Source organism: Rattus rattus, chromosome 7 (assembly GCF_011064425.1).
Source record: "Rattus rattus isolate New Zealand chromosome 7, Rrattus_CSIRO_v1, whole genome shotgun sequence".
Taxonomy (NCBI): Eukaryota; Metazoa; Chordata; class Mammalia; order Rodentia; family Muridae; genus Rattus; species Rattus rattus.
In genome coordinates, this window is record NC_046160.1 from 34,461,069 (window position 1) to 34,479,298 (window position 18,230).

General features: G+C 38.3%; 1 pseudogene; it reads left to right on the forward strand.

The window, feature by feature from the left end:
• Positions 1-8,779: 8,779 nt before the first annotated feature.
• Positions 8,780-9,186, forward strand: LOC116905695 (annotated as a pseudogene).
• The last annotated feature ends 9,044 nt before the right edge of the window (positions 9,187-18,230 follow it).

The window sequence follows — 18,230 nt, forward strand, 5'->3', positions numbered from 1 at the left end:
GCCCTGTCTTCTACTGCAGTGGAACTTCTGAGTTCCCTCTCCCCACTGTTGTGCATTTTGGTTAAGGTCATACCCCACTCACTGTGTCCTGAATGTCTCTCACCTTCCTGTTCTCTGTGAATTTCTAGAGTATCTCCCTACCTCCCATCTCCAGAAGCTGTCTATTTCTATTCATTCTCCTGGCCTTCTGGGCTTCTCTGCTGTTCCCCTGCCATACCTGATCCTGTTTCCTCTTTCCCTCCCTTCCTTTCCCCTCTTTCAACCAGGTCTCTCTCTCCTCCTGTCTCTCATGATCATTTTCTTCCCCTTTCTAAGTGTGATTGAAACATCCTCACTTGGGCCTTTCTGGTTATTATACTTCTTATGGTTTGTGAATTGTATCCTAGGTATTCTACACTTTCACTACTCATCATTGAGTACATACCATGCATGTCTGTTTGAGTCTTGGTTACCTCACTCAGGATGCTACTTTCTAGTTCCATTCAATTGCCTATAAAATTAGTGCTATCATAGTTTTTATTGCAGAATAGTATTCCATTATATAAATGAACCATATTTTCTGTGTCCATTTTTCCATTGAGGGAATTCTGGATTGTTTCCAGCTTCTGGCTATAACAAATAAGGCTGCTGTGAGCATACGAGCATGTGTCCTTCTGGTCTGATGGAGCATATTTGGGTATATACCCAGGAGTGGTATAGCTGGGTCTTCAGGTAGAACTATTTCCAATTTTCTAAGAAACTGCTAGATTGATTTCTGGAGAGGTTATACTAGTTAACAAGCCTATGGGCAATGGAGGAGTGTTCCTCTTTCTCCACATCCTTGCTAGCATGTTCTGCCAGTTGAGATTTTGGACTTAGCTATTCTGATGGGTGTAGGGTGGAATCTCAGTTGGGAGTCATTTACTGAGTGCCTCTATATCCTTAGGGGTTATAGAACTATTTAAACAGTTTACCAGATCTTGATTTAACCTTGATAAGTGATGTCCATCAAGAAATTCATTTATTTTATTTAGCTTTTCTAATTTTGTAGAGTATAGGCTTTTGAAGGAAGACCTAAAGATTCTTATGATTTCCTCAGTGTATGCTGTTATGACTCCTTTTCATTTCTGATTTTGCTAATTTGTATACTGTCTCTCCTCCTTAGTTACTTTGACTAAGGGTTTGTCTATCTTTTTTCTTTCTTGGTTTCATTGATTCATTATATTGTTCTCTTTGTTTGTAATTTATCAATTTCGGCCCAGAGTTTTATTATCTCAAACTCTCTTTGATGGTATATTCCTCTTGATTGTGCTCACTTCTTTTTGTTATAGGGCTTTCAGGTATCATTCTAAATTGGCGATCTGTGATCTCCCTAATTTACTCATGAAGACACTCAGAGCTATGATCTTTCCTCTTATCACTACTTTCATAGTGTTCCATAAGTTTAGGTAAGTTTGGCCTTCATTTTCTTTGAATTCTAGAAAGTCTTTAATTTCTTTATTTTTTCCCTGACCGAGTGGTCATTGAGTAGACAGTTGTTCAGTTTCCAGGTATTCATAGACTTCCTGTTGTTTTTGAGGTCCAGTTTTATTCTCAAGGTCTGATAGATATAAGGGGGTATTTTAATTTCTTGTAAATACAAGAAATTCATTGAGGCTTGCTTTGTGGCCACGTATATGGTCAATTTTGGAGAAAGCTTCATGAGGTACTAAGAAGGCATATACCTTTGTATTTTGGTGTACTGTTTTGAAGATATCTGTTAGGTCTGCTTGAATCAATGCCTCTGTTAGGTTTACTATTTCTGTTTAGATTTTGTCTCAATGACCTGTCCATTGGTGATAATGGGTGTTGAATTCTCCCACTATTAATTGTGCGATTCAATGTGTGATAATAAGCTTCAGTAATTTTTCTTTTATAAATACCCTTGCATTTGGGGTATAGATATTCAGAATTAAGACATTATCTTGGTGGAATTTTCATTTGATAAGTTTGAAATGTCCTTCACCATCAGTTTGATAAATTTTGTCTAAATTGTATTTTACTAGATAGAATATCTACTCCAGATTGCTACTTGGGTCTCTTTGCTTGTTAAAACCATTTTCCAGCCTTCTACTCTGAAGTAATGTCTCTATTTGTTTCTGAAATTTGTTTCCTTATGCAGCAGAATGATGGGACCTGTTGGCACATCCATTCTGATAGCCTGTGTCTTTTTATTGGAAAATTGATTCCATTGATATTAAGAGATATTAATGACCAATGATTGTTAATTTCTTTTATTTTGATGGTGGTGGTACTCGTGTGTGTGTGTGTGTGTGTGTGTGTATGTGTGTGTGAGTGTGAGTGTATGCTTCCTTTCTTTTGGTTTTGTAGGTATGGGATTATTTCCTGTGGCTTCTCATGTATAGCACTCTCCTTAGGTTGGAATTTTCCTTTAGGATTTTCTATAAGACTGATTTGTGAATATATATTGTTTAAATTGGGTTTTGTCAAGTATATCTTGTTTTCTCCATCTATGGTGATTAAAAATTTTGCTGGGTTTAGTAGTATTTGGACTGACATCTGTGGTCTTTTAGGTTCTGTAAGGTATCTATCAAGGCCCTTCTGGCTTTGAGAGTCCATGTTGAGAAGTCGGGTATTATTGTGATATGTCTGCCATTATATGTTACTCAGCCATTTTTTCTGGCAGTTTTTAATCTTCTTTCTGTGTTCTATACATGTAATGTTTTAATTATTATGTGTTGGAAGAATTTTCTTTTCTCTTTCAATCTATTTTGTGTTGTGTAAGCTACTTGTATATTTATAGGCATCTCTTTCTTTAGGATGGAGAAGTTTTCTTCCATGATATTTTGAAAATATTATCTGGGCCATATAGCTGGAGCTCATATATTTCTTCTATTTCTAATATTCATAGATTTGATGTTTTACTAATATCCACAATTTTGTATATTTTACATCAGGAACTTGTTAGATTTAATATTTTCTCTGATATATCAATTTCTTCAATTTCCACTTCTTTGCTTGAGATTCATTTTTCTGTTTCTTGTGTTCTGCTGGCGATACTCTTCCATTTGCAGGATTTCCTTAGTTTGTATTTTCTTTATTGCTTCTATTTTTATATTCAATTTTTAAACAATTTAATTCACTTTTGTAACCTGCTTCATTGTATTTCCTGCATTATTTGAGGGACTTATTTCCCCTTTAAAGGCTTCCATAATCTTTATGAAATTAGACATAGGGCCATCTTTTCTTCTTCAGCTATGTTAGGATATCTAGAGCTTGCTATAGTAGAATACTACAGCTCTGGGATTGTCATATTTCCCTGGCTTTTGTTAATTGCTTTCTTACTCTGGCCTTTAGACATCTGGTTGTTCCTGGTTGTTACTGAACGTTCCTGCTGCTGACAGGACTTCTTGGAGGGCAGGCAGACTTGTGGTCCTGACAGTGGAGCTCACGGAACAGCATGCTGTTCAACTCTGGTGACTCTGCCTCAGGTAAAATTGAATATTCCTTTGGTCCCACAGGCCTCCTCAGGAAGCAAGGCAGAGCTGTGGGCTTACCTAAGGGACAGAGCACCATTCACTTCTACTGGCTGTGCCCCAGGTGGACCCAGCAAGCAAGGGATATTTGGGATGGGGTCTAACAGACCTGGATGGCCTCCTTTGGTGAAAGTATAGAGGAACTTGAAGGAAGGAGATACACACCAGCCTGTAGTTCAGCTCTGCTGATTGTCTTCTTTTCATGTTTTAGTGCCAAAAGATTTTTACCTAAAATTGTTGTTCTCCCTGGTTAAATTATTTGGAATCAGTTTCTCCTTTGCTTTGATAACTCTCATATAAGACAAACAATTCCTTCTGTTGAGTTTCTTGGAACCATGTAACTTTCTTGTCTCAGTGGGTGGTTAAAGTCAACCAGGAATTTCCAAGAATAGCTCCCCCAAGTTGTTGAAGACAATGGCTGAATAACATGTGAATAGTACCCTTGTGGATCTTATGTGGGAGATCACTACAATTATAAGCTTTTAGCTGTACTAATTAAAAAGATATTTCTGATTCTCTTGCTGTGCAAGGGGACATTTCAAGTTAACTAGAATCAGTTAATGGAACATGAGCTGTAATGAATGGTGAAGGTGAGTAAGTGACTTATGCAGAGTAAGAGCCTGAATTAATCTTTATTTCTACTCTGAAGAGAGGAACTCTGTATTTGCCCCTACCCTGTTATTGCTATTGTTGTTGTTGATGATGTTGTTGTTATTGTTGTTAAGAATGAATGAGGAAACAAATCTAGTTACTAGTCACATCTAAGTGTGGATAGCAGCATGCTCCTCTTTCATTGTTAAGAAAGAAGTTAGTGCTTTTTAAATGTTGGACCAAAATGGGACTCCCATTGGCGCACTTCAATAAGACATATTGTGGAAGATTGGGACAAGGCAAGGGATGTCTACAATTTACTGGTGGTTCTGAGTGGTGCATATCTGAAAACAGTTTTTGATGTTTGTCTCCAAGATAAGGCAGTGGGATTGACTTCAAGGAGTACAGAACAACACAAACAAAAAGACAAAAAGGTAATGAATGAATCCTTCCAGATTCAGGCACTGGTAACAATGTGATTAGATTTGTACTTTTAGATTATATACACCAAAAAAGAGAAAGAATATGAAAAATGAAAATTGGGGGTTGGAGAAATAGTTCAGTGGGCAAAGCCCTTGCTAAATGGATGTAAGAATCTGAGTCCAAATTTTATGTAAATCCAGATGTCAAAGCATGTATATGTAATCCCAGTGTTCCAGGGTAAGATAGAATAGCAGAAATCAGAGATACTGCGAATTCTGGAGCCTTCTATCCTGGTCTACACTGAAGCAAACAAAAACTGTCTAAGAGATAGAAGTCAAGAACTGACACACTGCACTTCCTTTGACCTCCACGAATGTCACACATGCGTGAACCCAGAGCCACAAACATTACAGACTCCTCTCTCTCTCTCCCTCTCTCTCTCTCTCTCTCTCTCTCACACACACACACACACACACACACACACACACACTAAGAATAAAAATGTGAAACTGAAAAATGAAATCTATATTATCATTTACCCCAACTATTATGTAATAAATGGTCATAAAAATGATCTATAGCCAAATGCTGTGATTAATTTGAAACACTAAACATATTCTTAAAAAATAAAGCACATGACTTTGAAGACATGAACATTAGTCAAGAACGTTGAAGTTCTGAAGCTTTAATGACCACCCTTCATTCCCAACTCATAACCTTTGGGCAATGACAGTCATCCTGTTCTTTAGACCAGAGAATTGAAAGAGATGCTTTTAGCCCATCTATCACTCACGCAGCTAGGGAGCCAGAACAGAGTAGGATGGGTCTTTGCAGCTAAAACACCAATTAAACAGTCTCTGCTCTCTAAACAGTTTCCCCATGGAGGAAAATAATTCATGGTTAACCTCCATCCTCGACACCATTGCAAGCTGGCATCCTATTCTCTTAACTAACCATTTCTCTAAGCTGGAAGCAAGTGTGTGGGAAGGAAAAAAGAGGCAGGGTGCCAGATAATATCTGTAGTATGTGTGAGTTTTGTAAAGCAAAGTGAGGTCTGAAGGAACAGCGCACAGATAACAAGGAAAGGAGACAGTTACTGAAATGGATGCTGTTTTAAGCACTGATTGTGTGCAACCTTGTATGTAGAGAGAGGTATCTACATATGGCAGTGGGAGAAACACAATTCTGTGATAGCAAGCCTCTAGCCTCATGAAACCCAAGTTTATTAAATCTATAGATATGCCAGGGTACATAACATATTCTCAGATCTCTGATACATATAACCATCTTAAAAGAATATTGAATAATAACATCTTATCAGTCCAGAAATACCAAAATAAAGCTCTGCCCCAATACAGTTAGTGGACAGGAGGAGAATGTGGCTCATTGGAACTCTATTTGCTTTAGAAAACAGGACAAAATCTCTTCTTACTGCAGACTATGCAGAAAACTCAAATTAAGCAACTATAGTATAAATACTGCCATGGTCAAACAATAGCACTAGAAAAGTTCAGATGTCTCTAACAGACAGGAGGGTGCGAATAGTGTGGATTTGTGAGCTCTGCCTGTTTGGATTTGGACACTGGCTGTCTGATCACTTCCCTCTCAGTATGGTTCTTAATGAGTTATCACCTCACAGTACTGGTGGGCAACATGTTAGAAAACAAGTTGAAATTCACTATCTTTCTGAGTTTATCCTCTGTTGAGGCTGGAAATGAGCTCCTGACATACTTCTTGAAAGGAGGTTAAAATGGAGAGACTTCTAGGAATGTCAAGGTAACTGTTCTTTAGTGATCATAAAGTTGATATCCATCTTCCCAATATGCAGAAGGAATTCATTAGAGTCCTTCCATCCTTAAAAAGGTTTTTCATTATTGCAACAACAGCAGAATAGATGCTGTTATAGAAAGAACTCAGACTGTCACAATCAATAACTAAATAAAAATAAAGAAAGCAGTTGCTATACCAAGGAACTATTCATTAATTTTAGTATCATTAGCATTGGATGGAAAAAATATCCCCAGAATTGAATACCAATAAAACAAAGCATACGGGTAAAGGAAAAGAATGAGTTCCTTCAGAGGCAGACAAATTTTCTTTTGACTGCACAGTAAAAATAAGAAAAGGAGCATTAATATTTTTAATGAATACCTGTAAAGTGAAAGCATGTTTAGCTACCCAAGGATTCTAAAAGGTAAAAATCCCCACAAAATTAAGGCATGTTTTCATACAATGAAACAAAAGAAGATGACCTAAAGTGATTCTCTTTTTGACTAAATCCCAGTCCCATTTCAACCTCCCAGCAGTTCTCACGATGCTAGCCTTCTTTCTAGGGTTTATCCATCTCTCTGAGTCCTGCAGGAGCACGATAAGCCCATGGTGAAATCAGTCCATTCAGTCAGGTCCAACCTTTTGACACTATGATATGACATTGTCACCTAAAATTGTGTTGAGCCATATTCCTTACTCTCCTTTGACAAGTGAGGCACACAGACCTCAGCATGAACTGAGAAGGAAGTCACATCGCAGTAGATGATTTGTCACTCATTGTCCAGCATGCTCCTTACGTATCACAGATTCCCATTGTACATATCCAAGTCAAACACTGATTGTTATTCTGCTCATCTCTCTGTCCTTCCTTCCTTCTTTAACTTTTCCCTTCTTTTTTTGTCTTCATTTCCTCCTCCTCCTCCCCACTCCTCTTCCTTCCCACCCCTCTCTCTCTGCCTGTGTGTGGGAATGTATACACACGTATTGGTTCATGTATAGTAGTCAGAGGAAAATAATTAGTTTGTTGAGGGTCTTTTCACCCAATGGGTTTTGAGGTTTGACTTCAGGTGATAAAGCTTGCATGGCCAAAACACTTTTACTGTATTACCATGCAGCAATATGATGCATTCAGTACAATGACAAAATATATATATATATATATATATATATAAAACAAGAGCTATGGGTATTGAGTTAGTTAGTTCATGTATTTGAATTATTTATTTTTGGTATCTAATAATTGCTATATAATAGTCTGCATATAATTACTAGTGTTTTTATTATTCTTTTAAAAAACAAAGAAAGATTAAAGAGGTATAAGCATCTTATTTCTATCATCCAGGGCATATTCCTAAACCACATTTTATGTTATTACCTTGTCCTATATAAATATGCACTATACGTCTTTGTGGAATTAGTCCTGTACTGTCTTACACCATAGTAGACCGTAACCATAGGTATCAACTTACCATGTTATTTTCATACCAAAGTTGCCCTTTAATCAATGTTTTTTACTCTGGCTAACATTGATTCAAATGATCTGCCCCAGATGCATATCATTTTTATTTTTCTGAAATAATTATTAAAAAGGCTATAGTGATCTAAACCACAGTCTTCCCAATGGGAATAAGGAATCTCAGGACTGGAGAATGCACATCACTGAACAGAAACTACTGAAAGGATCAGGAACAGAGCACATTTTGCAGTTTCAACCTATGATCATGACCCCTTCGGAGGTTAAGCAACACTTTTACAGGAGTCACATATGAGATATCCTGCATCTCAAATATTTACATTATAATTCCTAGTAGCAGCAAAATTACAGTCGTAAAGTAGTAATGAAACTAACTTTATGGCTGTAAGCACAACATGAAGAACTGTGTTAAAGGGTCACAACATTAGACAGGGTGGAACCACTGTCTCATGTGTCTGCCAAACGAATTTTATAAAAGACCACAGTACCGTCGGCCTGTTAAAGGCAGAAGAAAGAAAGCAGGACCTCAGCAACAGTGTTACTTTCAGAACAGTTCCTGTGGATGCATGATCTTCTGTCTCTGCCTTGAAATGGGACGCTCCATGTGCAGTCCCTGAGCCTGGCATGTGGGTCCCTTGCTTGTCTACTTGCCCCTTTCTCTGTGGATTTCAGAAATCGAAGTAACAGCCTCCTGTTTAATCTCCCCTCTGCAGTGTAGTTTCATGTCTTTGACAAACCTCTCTTTACCTTTGGAAGAACAGTTTGAGTCTCTAAAAGTCAGCCCAGTAGGGCAACAGGCTGTCTCCTGGGATCCATCTAATATTTTAGAAAATGTATATCGTATATTTATACTTCTCTTTAAAGTTTTATATCATCAATTTTACATGATTAGGAGCTGAAAATATAAAGAATAAATGTGTGTTGATTTGCCTTATCTCCTTTGAATATCTAACTGTGCTTCCCGTTAAAATCATTTACCACTGGGCGATGGCTGCTTGCTATTGCAATGGGCAAGTTCATGAAACCTGGGAAAGTGGCGCTGGTCCTGGCTGGATGCTACTCTGAACACAAAGCCGTCATAATGGAGAGCATTAATGATGGTATCGCAGACCACCCTCACAGTCATGCCCTGGTGGCTGAAATTGACTGCTATCCCAGAAAAGTGACAGCTGCCATGGGCAAAAAGATAATCGCCGAGCGATCCAAATTAAGCCCTTAGTGGAAGTTTATAACTACAGCCACCTCATGCCCACAAGGTATTCTGTGGAGATCCCCTTGGACAAAACTATTGTTTATAAGAATGTGTTCAGAGACCCAGTGTTGAAAGGCAAGGCCAGGCAGGAGGCCAAGGTCAAGTTTGAGGAGCGATACAAAACAGAGAACAAATGATTTTTCCAGACGCTTTGCTTTTAGATATATTTTTGTTTTCATCATTAAAAATTAGATTAAAAGGTCCTGAGTTCAAATCCCAGCAACCACATGGTGGCTCACAACCATCTGTAATGGAATCCATGCCCTCTTCTGGTGCGTCTGAAGAAAGTGACAGTGTACTCGCATACATAAAAATTAAATTAAATTAAATTAAAATCATTTACCAGCTTAAATTTTGAACACTGTGTTTCAGCTATCACCTGTACTGAACATAAATTACTAATTTTAGTATATCAGCATATTGTTTCTTTTACCTAAGATTTCTTTTTTCTTATTCTTTTACTTCTGTGTGTGACATATATTTGAGAGCACTTTATAAGTCACATCCCTTGAAAGTTAAAGTAGTAGAGTCATTTTAAGTCCAATGATACCTTTATTTTGTAGTCATAATTAACCTGCAATTTAATTAAACAACAAAGGAATTAGATCAAATTCATAATTTTCTCACCGAAGAAAATTGCTGCATAGTCTTCTAAGAATTATTGGTCTGTCTTATCTTAAATATCATGTATACTGTGTATATAATACATATTTAAAAATTTATTTATTATTATAATGCATTTGTGTGCACTACAGTGGAAAATGTTACCTTGTGGATTTGGAGGTTAGAGTTCAACTTCGTGAAGCAGCTTCCTGCCAACCTTATTGTAGGGTAGGAAGTCATCACTAGGTTTACACAGCAAGTGCCTTTCCCTGCTGAGCCATCCTGCTGGCCCAGACACCTGGTTTGTATCTTTTTTTGGCATTTTCCCCACATGTGAATATTTAGGTCTCCTTTAAAGCATTGAGATCTTCACTAACATCTTACTAGCATTGTACTGTGATCTTCCTCCTCCTCCTCTTTCTCTCTCTCCCTCCTCTCTCCCTCCCTCCCTCTCTCCCTCTCTCCCTCTCTCTCTCTCTCTCCTTCTCTCTCTCTCTCTCTCTCTCTCTCTCTCTCACACACACACACACACTCCTAACACCTTCCTTTTTATCTCTTCACCATTTCCCCTCTCTCCTCTCTCTCCTTGCTTCCTTGCTTTTCTCTTTGATCTCTCACCATCCCCCCCCTCACCCCCGTTTCTTCTTCCTGAGGCCGACCATTCCGCATGTTTTTACTATCCTGGAACCCTAGATGACATCTGCTGGCATTTCTGAATTTTCATTGTTTAACTCTTTTCTTATAATTTCTGCTGATCTTGGTAAACCACATTCTAAAAAATTTTTTTATTAATATGTGGCCACTTTTGCATTTAGGTATTCAGTACAACTGTGTGCATGTTTGTTTTATTTCACACATACTCACTGCATCTGAGAATTCTAATTAGCTCTTTTCACAGCATCCTGCCCTGCTCTCTTTGTTTATAGGGAAGACTTCTTATCTTTCTAAATGTATGGTCTGTTAAAAATGCCACTGCTGTTCCTCTGCTACATCAAACTCACAGAGCTTTACATTTCTGCCTAGTGAAAGACATATGTTTCTTTCAAATTACCATTGTTGTTAAATGTTTGATGGCCCATGATATGCTTTTTGCCATTCTATCTAAAAATCTGTCCTAAATCTTTTCATGGATCTTGTATCAGACTATGTTACTGGCCTCTGGGGATTGAGGTTTCTGCTGGAAAACATGGCTTTGCTATAGCTTGAGTCTAAAATATTATCTGAAGCCTTCTATGTTCAAGGTTTGATTTTCACCTCTGATACAACCTTTAATCTGCGAGTCTTAGGGGAGGATGCTAAGAAACTGAACCAGCTTAGTTGGTCTCTGCCTCTTTTGTCTGGCAGTGACACTGAGGATCACTTTCATTCACATGATTCTCACCACAGCTGCAAAAGCCTCAGTGCCAGCTGACCATGTACTGAAATCTTCAAAGCTACAAGCCACAGCAGCCTTTCTTAGACCGAGGTCCTTGGAGTGTTTGTCAAAATAACATAACACTAACTAGCACCACCTCTCCAGTTGCCTCTCTTTTGAGTTTGGTAGCAACTCACACTTTCAAAGGTAAATAGCTACCTGAGGCTTGACGTGTGTTTAGGGCCTGTGCCTCAAGGCACTGTCCCAGTATTAGTTCCCATGCTGAAAACAAATGTGCTGTGGGAAGGGCGGGGGGTCCTATTGGTCCAAAAGCTGCCTTTTCATTAATCACTGTCTAAAGTACACAGAGAGCCTGTTCATTCCATTAAGTCTTTGTTTGAAACATATAAAGTGACTTTTCTGGCTGCAGATTTTTTTCTATGTAAAAAGAAACACCAGGTTTGTTTATTTTTCTTTTACAAGAAAAATGCTATTTTATTTTGTTTTGTTTTGTCTATTCACAAACAGGACATAAACACACAGATAGACACATACACAGACAAAGAGACACAGAAATACAGAGAGACACACAAAGACATAGGCCCATACAGACTTAGACCAACACGGACAGACAGACAGACAGATAGATAATAGATAGATAGATAGATAGATAGATAGATAGATAGATAGATAGATAGACAGACAGATACACACACACACAGAGAGAGAGAGAGAGGGAGAGAGAGGAGAGAACAGAGAGAGAGAGAGAGAGAGAGAGAGAGAGAGAGAGAGAGAGAGAGAGAGAATCATGGACATACGCATATGCATAGGCACAGAGACACACAGACAAAAACATACACATACACATACAGAGACACAAACACATAGACACATGCATATACTCAGACACAGACAGACATAAATAAAACACACACACCCCCACATAGATAGACACATACATACACTTGCACATACATGTACAGATGCACACAGACTCTCACACCCACACACCCACCCACACATACATCTCTCTGACACAGTCAGTCCATATTTCAAGTATTTTCAAAATTTGCCACTTCATCAAAGACCCTAGGTTGTGAGTGAGAGGAAACGGTATTTAGAAACAGTGATGCAAACATCAGTGCTGACAGATGCTGACACTAGTGTGTAGTGATGATGTGTGCATCATTACAGGATGTTGTTGATTCCAGCACTGTTAAGTAAGCAGCTAGAATCCCTCAATTTCTATTTCACCATTAAGGGATCTTCTTCACCTTCCCTCTTGTCTGCCTCTTTCCTGCTTTGTAATGAAAATGTTGATTCTCTACAGTGTCAGTACGCTCACTGCTTAGCCTTTGTTCTTGTTTCACTCTGGAATGTTCCTAAAGGCCTTTGTTTCTTAAGATTGGTCTCCTGCAGGCAGTGGTATTTGGAGAGTAGTGGATGCTTCACAGAGGGGAAGGAGGCACAGCTTGAGGAAGGTTGATATAGGAATCTTGGTGAAGGTCACACTTGCCTCACTCTAGTCTAGAGCTCACTCCCTACCAGTCCCTAGCCATGTAAATAAGCCACCGCCATTGTCCAGCTTTTTTACTTTTTGTCTTCTCACACTGATGTGTTGTGCCTTAGGAACACCTTTCCTCTCTTCCATTGTTTTGGTGTAGTAATTTGGTCACAAAATTTCCACCACAGTTTCCAGTGGCACACCTTGGCAGTTAGGTTTTCTACATCACTATGAGAAACAAAAGCAGTCTCTAGATTCTAGACCTCTAGATTCTGTGCTGTTCTTGTGCGTTTAATTTTATTTTAGTGTACATAATCATCATTATGAGCCCGGGTATGGTTTGGCTCAACTTTCTTCTCTCCACAGGGTGCCTGTTATTCATTAGAAATACAGGAGTCTATTTGAGATTATATATGTTTTGGGGGTTTTAATTCCCTTTCCTTGCTGATTTAATTTTGTGTTTTAACTTGAATATCCACCTGTGTCTCAAAGTGAGAACTAGGGAGGAGTTATGCTCAGACAAGCATTTCTTTTCATCTGTCCCTTGCCTTCTTTTTATCCAGTGCTCAAATTCTATTAATCTAGACTCATCATTTCTTCCTCTTTATGGGTCTATATGGATATATGAACTGATAGGTATATGATGTTTATCAAAAGTTAAGGACACATGAAAAAGTGATCTTCAGGACACAGGATGATCTCCAGTGAGTTCATGGGCTGGCCACCCCTTTGCATTACCCTTCGTCTTCAGCAGAAATGGATCTGTTTTTAGATATGGTATCATGTAGATCAGGCTGGTCTCCTACTCCCCTTACGGAGAAGGAGCCAAGAACAACAGTAGACACCTCATTCTCTGGATTCTACCACTGAGCACTGGATTCTGGGAGCACTGGTGTGAATCAGCGTGTCTTGCTTAAAAATGGAGTCTTGTTAGTAATTGGTAAAGCATGTTGGTAGTGTTTGGGATGGTCATTCCTGTAACTTACATTATATACAACTGGAGAATTGAGAGGGATAGAGAGAAAGGCAGACTGACATGGGGGAAAAAACAAGACAAAGGAAGAGAAATTATTTTCCCAGCTTTCAGGTCAGTCATGCCAACCATGCTGCGAGGACATGTTTGTACGGCACATGGCCAGCCAGTGTGGATCGTGGCTCATGTGACCGTGAATAGGAAAAGAAGGTCCTCACTCCTTCAGCCACAAAGAATTCCACCTCAACCACATGAACTTGAAAGAAGACTCCAATCCCCAAAAGGAAAGAAATCTGCCTGCCACCTCAGATTAGGCCTTGAGACCCCCAAGTGGAGTACCAGAGCTAATTTACACTCCCAGTCCATGGAAACTCAGATTAAAGAAGAGAAATAAATGCAGAAGCTGATCAATTTGTGGCATTTTACCATTTCTTAAAGAAAAATAATATACAGGTGTTTTACTTTGCACCTGTTTTTACAGAAAATGTTCTTTGTATGTTTTACATATTTTAATGTATTTGATTTATTAAATCTGTTTATTGGCTAATAGCTGTAAAGTTTATCATTTAAAGGATTGCAACTGTGCAAAAGTCTATCTTTTTGCCAACTTTCAAAAATCTGGGGGGTGGTAGTTGGTTTATTTCTATTCTATAATAGTTATAGTATACCTTAAGAAAATAATGAAAATCATTTTCTGGTCATAGTGCAAATCTAAGCCTATTAATCTTATTTATTTGTAAAATACTGTATTTATATTCTCTATTTTATTACTTTGTACTGAGGATTATCGCAGTTAGACTTTTCTCATCTCCTTCCCTCCTCACCCCCTGCTCAGTCCTCCTCTTCCTTTCTTCCTATCTACTTCAAATACTTCGTCTTGTTTGTATAGTTTTGATCAGTCAGTCTTACATATGTGTCTTCCATGGATACCCTCAATAATGTTTATCTTTTGTATCCATTTACTATCCATTTTTTAATATTACACCATATTCTTTGACTCCACTCATACTTCATACAGTACGTAATGCCAATTTTCTTTTTTGTCTTTTTATACCTTTTAAAGTTACTTTTTTTTTCTGTTTCCCTTATCTAAAGCGGAACCATTCTTAATATATTGCATATTATCTGTCTATCTGTCTCTCTTTTAGTGATGACCTTTAATGAGCAGTTTATTTGTATTTAACACCAATTACATAAAACATATATTTTGGTACTAAGGTACTTGGTAAATTTCAAGTCAGGCCTTTTATTTATATTTTCTTTCAAATATTTCTTCATTATTTGTGTGTATGCCTGCATTATTTTATGTATATCAAGTATGTGTATGAACACATGGGGACTAGAAAAGAGTAGCTAAACACCTAAAAGTGGAGTTATAGGCAGTTATGAGTTATTTGCTATAACTTTTGGAAAGTGAAGTTGAGTCCTCTGAAAGAGCAGGAAGTGCCCTTTATTGCTAAACTGTCTTCCCAGTCCTGTTATCAATATTTGAAATTTCTAGTTTTCTCTGTTCACTATTTTTATAATTTAGATTTTTAAGAACATTTATGTTTTGCAATTTGGAGTTGTAAAAAAATAAATGCATTCACTCATGTTGATGACCTAATGGTATTTTTAAAATTTCTGCTGCTATTTTAGGATGAATTCATGCATTCTATTTTTTTCATTTGTTTGTTTTTTGACTGAATGGAAAAACTATCTTTTGTATTCTAGCAGATAGAGGTCCTAGAATCATAATATCTTAGCTTTGGCATACATTTACGAAGGCTTTGGGGAAAGAAATAACAACAACAACAAAACCCTATATTGTTTTGATATGATTTGACAAGTTTAAGAACATAGTAAAATATCTGAATTTTGACCCCGTCTCCAAGAATCCCATGGTCTCTCCAATCCTACCAGTGCTGAGTCTTGTGCAACCAGAGTGGGGATGGATATATCCATCAAGTTGGCTGCAACATGGTGTTTGGTAGGCAGGCAAGGTCTAGGAACAAAAGATGGAAGAGAAGATTCCGTGTGAAGGAGATCGTATATGATATGCAGCAAAGGGTGATATGGGAAAATTAAAAGTCCCAGGAATAATGCACTTGAGTGTGGCATCGAGCAGATATTGAGATAGGAAATATGGGATTACAACATGAGAGCTTTCTCTGCCCTGCATGTTGCTCACATGGGTGCACAGGAGAGAAAAAACAATTCTTTAAATGGGCAAAACCCTCCAAGGAGAAGAAAATGCCCATGGCAGTCAGGGTCATTGGTGTATTACATCTTCCTTCATCTTGACACTTCCTAGGGAGCTTTATGTTTTAAACATAAGAAAGGTGATCCTCAGCCACGGATTGTTCTCCCTCCCTGTGGCTTTGGCAGTTTCCCCACATCCTGACATATGTTGATGGCTTACTGATATCACTGAGGCCTGGTTTCACAGTAGGGGTCTCAGATCTCCAACTGCACAAAGGATGTCTGTGGCCATACTCAGGGTGATCAAATATAATCAGACAGCAATGATTATATTCAGGACAATAAGAGCTCTTGACCTTAGGATCGTGAAATATAATCCAAGATATTTCTTTAGAAGCTATGTTTCATTATTGCAAACTCTAATGAATAAATAGAATGGGAGCTGAAAGGGAAAAGGGCACAAATGAAAGTATAGAGAGGAGAGATAGAGAGAGGAGAGAAAAAGACAAAAATGATCATTTCTTTCTTTTAAAAAAAAAAACATACTTTTTATTTAATGTTGATGAGTACACTGTCTCTGACTTCAGACACACCAGAAGAGGGCATCGGATCCCATTACAGATGGTTGTGAGCCACCATATAGTTGCTGGGCATTGAATGCAGGACCTCTGGAAGAGCAGTCAGTGCTCTTAACCACTGAGCCATTTCTCCAGCCTGATCATTTCTAAATATGAAGTCCAACAAAATAATCTATCCTTTTATGTTTGTGAAATTCTCAAAGTATTAAAAACTATTTGCCTCATCCTACAAAACTCTATAACCCTTCTTTGCTTAAATGTCTAGCCTTTAATGCTTCACGCCTTCTTTAAAAGGGGAACATGAATACCCTTGGCAGGGAATAGGGAGGCAAAGATTAAAACAGAGGTAGAAGGAACACCCATTCAGAGCCTGCCCCATATGTGGCCCATGCATATACAGCCACCCAATTAGACAAGATGGATGAAGCAAAGAAGTGCAGGCCGACAGGAACCAGATGTAGATCTCTCCTGAGTGACACAGCCTGAATACAGCAAATACATAGGCGAATGCCAGCAGCAAACCAGTGAACTGAGAACAGGATCCCCGTTAAAGGAATCAGAGAAAGGACTGGAAGAGCTTGAAGGGGCTCAAGACCCCATATGAACAACAATGCCAACCAACCAGAGCTTCCAGGGACTAAGCCACTACCCAAAGACTATACATGGACTGACCCTGGGCTCCAACCTCATAGGTAGCAATGAATATCCTAGTAAGAGCACCAGTGGAAGGGGAAGCCTTTGGTCCTGCTAAGACTGAACCCCCAGTGAATGTGACTGTTGGGGGGAGGGCGGTAATGGGGGGAGGATGGGGAGGAGAACACCCATAAAGAAGGGGAGGGAGAGGGGGATGTTGGCCCGGAAACCGGGAAAGGGAATAACACTCGAAATGTAAATAAGAAATATTCAAGTTAATAAAGAAAAAAAGAAAAAAATGTCTAGCCTTTATTGTAGTTTTGCTGATCACCTTGACCCATGATTCATACTATGTGGAACATGTCCATTTAATACGGACTGAATTGAAGGACAATTCCTAAGAGAATCCATTGAAGTGAGAATGACCTCAGCAGCCATCTGAGTTGCTGATCTGACAGTAGCCTTGTGGAGGCGCTTGCTACTGTCCAGCTGCTGTGGTAGGCACTGAAATCTGCACCACACCTCTCCAACAGTTGTGTTTATGAAGGAGCAGCACTTAGACATTATTGTGGTTACTGTACTAGTTTATTCCAAGTGCTGACCAACTAGTCTTCTAAAAGGCAGCTCAGTGCTCCAATTCTGTATGTATGTCCTACGTATCTATTAAGAATCCTAACTGATACCATATATTTCAATCACTTTGTCTCCTTGGCACTCAGCTTGCAGACGCCTGGTTGGGCTATACATTTCAGTAATCCAGGCCAGTGTCACATGAATACCCATCAAGTACTTTTTATATTATAATTTTAAAGATGACAATAAGAGGTTTTCAGATTGGATAAACCAGAGTGTGACGGGTTTTGACTTTTCAAACTATTTCACACTCATTCCTTATTCTCAAATATAAAAATGATACATAGATGGCAAGGAACTTCACATTACATTTAGAAATGTCATCTCGACAATGAATGCTTATTAAAGACAGACAAGAGACTTTTATTTGCTAAGGTGTTGGCTATCGTTCTAATGGGAAGTGGTCTTTCAAAAGGATGTGCAATTTGCCACTAAGAACAAAATAACACACTCTAGGGGACTGCAATGTTCAGACTGAAGAGATAATAAAAGGGCTTGAAATGTTTTCTGAAAAGAAAAGGACCTCCAGGGGAAAGGCTGAGCACTAGAACTTATAAAATGAGTGTTCAATTATTTTGCAGGAAAAAAAGAATCAAGACATTTTATTTTGAAGAACAAAATATTTTTTAAACTCTTCTCTTTTTTTCTTTAAAATATTTCAAAATATTTGACATTCATAGACCTTTAGGGGAAATAGGAGGTTTTTTCCCAAGGGTGCTAGAATATAAATATGTTGCAAGCTTTTG